A 5,101-nucleotide genomic window follows, 5' to 3' on the forward strand; every position below is an offset into this window, starting at 1 on the left:
GTCATCCATCCGTTCACTGGCAAGCTCATAATCGTTTGACTTTTGTCACAAAATGAGACCGTAAATAATGGGCAAAACAGACAGACTCACTACCACTGACTTTTTTTTTGGTTCGTGGATAACTCATACGGTAGAGTCACGCTCTCACCGGCCAGGCGGAGTTGTCGTACCAATAAGGTCGCGGGTTCAAACCCCATCACCGCCGCGAAAAATTTTTATTCTCTATTGTCTTCTGGCACTTTTCTACTCACTTCATATCTTGTTGTTACCAACATAAGTGCCTGCTACACTCACTTTTCTGAATTAAAAATTCACCCCATATACCGGAGCAATGTCTCAATTGTTTCTATGTTATATGTTTGTGTTGAGAATATTGGCTATTAAGCTTAACTGCTGGCTAAATACTTCGCGTCGGTTGTGTGTGTGTGTGTGTGTGTGTGTGTGTGTGTGTGTGTGTGTGTAGGACCCGCGGTCTCCAGTAGTCGGTGAGAGAAGGCTCTAGTAATGAATGTCCTAAGTTTGAAACGAATTTTTTTGGGTTCGTGGATAGCTCATACGGTAGAGTCACGCTCTAACCGGCCAGGCGGAGTTGTACCAATGAGGTCGCGGGTTCAAACCCCATCACCGCCGCGAAAATTTTTTATTCTCTATTGTCTTCTGGCACTTTTCTACTCACTTCATATCTTGTTGTTACCACTGACTTTGTAGTCAGAACAGAAAGTGAACGAGAGACAGGGACGGCTGGTAATAATGGGCAGGGTGGGCAAATACCAGCCTGTTTTTTCAAGTTATATGCTGTATTACCAGGTCCGAAATAATCAAATCTAAATTAGATAATTTCAAAAGTTACTACTTAAAATTGATACTTTGTACTGAAATCAATTTGTGTGTATTTTTGATAGATTGCGAATCACCATGCATCCCGTAATACATAAACCAGGATACGCTCCTGTTCTTTTTATCACCCCCCCCCCCCCCCCCCCAACCACTCCACTCCACTCCGCCCACATCGTCATCTCATCGTCACGTCGCCTGACGGTGATTTTGCTGTCTGGCCTCTCTAGTACTAGGTCGGGCTAATTCAAATGAGCCCACCTTATTAACCAGTGTACACTAAATAGAGATTTTGGCAAACGAACTTTTTCTTATTTATTGCCTTACTTGTGCTGGGAAGGTTCCAGTATTGAATTAAATTTATTAATTTACTAATATTATATCAATTTAGTATTAGTTTGTGTTGTTTTAATATATTTGTTTATCCATTTAAATTATTTCTTTTTTTTTCCCCTCGTTTTCTTTAGTGTTTCTCAAAACTCATTTATTTAAATTGTTTTCTTATTTGTTTGTTGTTGTTGTTGTTGTTTTTGTTGTTGTTTTTTTTTTTGTTTTGTTTTTTAACAAATTAATTTGTTAATTCTTTTTTTTTTTATTATTCTTAAAGTAATTACCGCTGTATTTTTATTGCCAGACTAAATATTTTTGCAAAACAATGTAATTTTCTATTGTATTCCCTCTAATAAAACAAAACACGTTTATTCAAAAGTCACGACTAAATAAATATATAAAATACAACCACCATTTTGGTTTTCTCAACAATTGAATTAGTATACGAGAAATACTCTTCTGAGTAAGGAGATAGTTGAATTCTAAGTTATAGAGGAAATACGGAAGGGTGGGCAGATTCCGTACTTGCCCGTCCTGAAGCTAATACATACATAAGATGGTTCGCGATGAAGAGGCGGGAAGCAAGGGATTGGTTGGGTAAGGAGCAAAGATAACACGGTAATTATTGTGACGATAGTCAAACGAATACATGAGGAGAGATTGGTAACATTATTTTGTCTTAATTATATTGTATGAAGTATTGGCGAAAGCCTAATATTAAATAAACGTTGTTTTTGTTTGTCTTATTTGACTATGGAACTGATACTGATACTTGTCATAGCAGACCTGCCTACTTTAGATAGGAAAATAAAAATCGTAGTTTTCAGGGCTAATAAAATCGTAGATATTTTAACTACCCTTTAAAAAAATCACCGGAATTTTCGTCTGTTTTGATAGATATCAAATTTTAAAAAACGAGAAAAAATAATTGGAAACGTAATAATGATGGTGATGGTGGTATAGTGGTAGCGGTGGTGGTAGTAGTAATGATGATGGTAATATTATTATTATTATTATTATTATTATTATTATTATTATTATTTATTATTATTATTATTATTATTATTATTATTATTAATATTATTATTATTATTATTATTATTATTATTATTATTATTATTATTATTATTATTATTATTATTATTATTATTATTATCATTGTTATTATTATTGTACGTATTGGTGGTATTACTATTGTTGTATTTTTTTTTTGGTGGTTATTAATGGTATCAGTTTATTGTTTGGTCCCATTTGCCATTATTTTCCACTTTCATGTATGTGGTCATCAAATTGTATGATTAATTGGCGAAAGCCTAAGATTGAATAAATTTTGTAATATCGTATGGTAACCATCATTGTCGACGACATCGTCGTTGTCATCATAATCATCATCATCATCATCATCATCATCATCATCATCATCATCATCATCATCATCATCATCATTAACAACAACAACAACAATATTAACAACAAGTACAACAATAGAAATAAAAACAATATCAACATCACCATACAATTTCCGTCATCGTCTCCACAACTATCATTCTAACCAACAGCACCACCAAAACCACTACCATAATTACCCCTCACCGCCTCGTCTTCCTCCTCCTCCTCCACCACCACCACCACCGCTACCACTATTCCAACCACTACCACCACCGGCACAATCATTCTGACCACCAAGACAGCAGTAAAAATTATGCAATTTGAGCTCTGAATGAAACTCGAGTCATATCGCTGTTGTTGCTTCTCCATGAAAACTTTAAGGTTACTACGTACTACTGAAAACCAGAAATATGTAAAAGCAATATTAATATCGCCGTTGAGGGATTAAAGCATCTCTTTAATTTTTCGAGTGAAGGAAATGGACTTGTATTGTCAAGGTGTTGTCGCATTATGTCTCGTCGCTTTATTTTTTAGTTGTATTCTCTTTCGTGATTCATTTTTGATTACGTTTGGAAGAATTAAAATCTACTGGTATTGTCATTTCATTGTGAATGTGATTATTGGTGGTTGAAATATTTTTTGTTTAAAGGCGAAAAAAAAAATCAAAAAAAAATTTTATTAAAAAAAAAACAAAAAAATAAAAAATAAAAAATATATATCAATATATATATATATATATATATATATATATATATATATATATATATATATATATATATATATATATATATATATGACCGAATCCTCTTTGCCCAACCACTGTAAATAGGCTAGAACCGCCACTGACGAGAGATGAATGGGGATGTTCGTTTTTAGTTTTACTACGCTGTAATGCCTTTAGGCTATTTCAGTGCCAGTAAAAAGGAAATCGAATAGTGAAAATTAAATGTCTCCAACGACTAAAGAAAAGAAAGAAAAAAGACAACAGGGACATGTCAAGCCGATTGAAGAGTATGCGTGGCTATGTGGTAAGACACTCGCTTTCGGATAGGAAGGTCCTTGGTTTGAGATTCGCTCGGCGCATAGTTGAGTCCTTGACAAGGGATATATTCCCATATTCTCTCGCGTACTCAAGTGCTGTCTCTGTCAGAAATACTGTGTTATCGCCTAACAGGCGTCGTGACTCGTTCTCCGTGTTACGTCATGTCAGGGACCCTTTGTAAAGAGCATTGAGCACATTTAGTGGATATTGCTCTATGTAAAAGCTAAAGTATTTGAATTTGTTGCTTGTTTTTGTTTTGTTTTTGTTTTTTTATTTGTTTTTGTTTTTTAATTCTGTTGTTTTTTCTGTTGTATTTTTTTGTTTTTGTTTTGTTTTTGTTTTTGTTTTTTAATATCATTGTAAATAATCTGTAACAGTTGAAAGCACCACACTGACACGGTTATAGCTACAGGATATTCATCAAACAGATACGCTCTGGCTGTTACAAAATAAATACTTTGTTGATTGTCGACACTTTTAGTTCATATCAGCGGCAGTAAAAAGGAAAGAAAACGGGTTAGTCCAAAAAGAAGAAGAAGAAGAAGAAGAAGAAGAAGAAGAAGAAGAAGAAGAAGAAGAAGAAGAAGAAGAAGAAGAAGAAGAACTATTTTTCATGTTACTACTACTACTACTACTACTACTACTACTACTACTACTACTACTACTACTACTACTACTACTACTACTACTACTACTACTAAATTATTATCATCATTATTATTATTATTACTATTATTATTATTATTATATTATTATTATTATTATTATTATTATTATTATTATTATTATTATTATTATTATTATTATTATTATTATTATTATTATTATTATTATTATTATTATTATTATTATTATTATTATTATTATTATTATTATTATTATTATTATTATTATTATTACTGCTAAAGAATAGATCTATCTTCTTCCTTTCTATTTAGCGCTGGAAGTGTCGCGAGCGCCGTACCTTAAAACCCTTAAAAACACAAACACACGATCCTCGGATTAGAGTAAAGCAGTCAAATGTATAGTTCCTTTAAATCTTTGATAGATGGTTTTTAATATCTCTTGTAAATCATCTCCCTGTTTTGTACTATAATACCGTTATAATTTGGATATATTGTATGTACTTTGAGTGTAGCCGTCATAGCGGGATCATTTGCTAGTATTTGGATGAGACATGTCCGTAATGTCAAAATTAGGCACATCGCCCAGTGCATTTCTCATGGAATCTACTGTTCCCTATTTGAACCAGTCCTCTGTCTTACTTTTTCTTTTGTATTGTTCACTTCAGATCTACAACTTTTTTTCCTCTTCCCTTTTTCTGGCGCTGAAAAGACCTAAAGGTGTCTCTAGCGCTGCAAAACCCTTGAAAATAAATAAACAAACAATTACAAACCAATGAATCCCATTCTAAGGACAAAGACAGAACGCAACTAGGAAAAAAGATAAAGGGGGACAGAAAACACAGCTAGTGACCTCCTGCCCACCATGGAAGGTCAAAGGACC

This window comes from Berghia stephanieae, chromosome 7 (assembly GCF_034508935.2).
Source record: "Berghia stephanieae isolate SIO BIC M18660-M18661 chromosome 7, UCSD_Bste_1.3, whole genome shotgun sequence".
Lineage (NCBI taxonomy): Eukaryota > Metazoa > Mollusca > Gastropoda > Nudibranchia > Aeolidiidae > Berghia > Berghia stephanieae.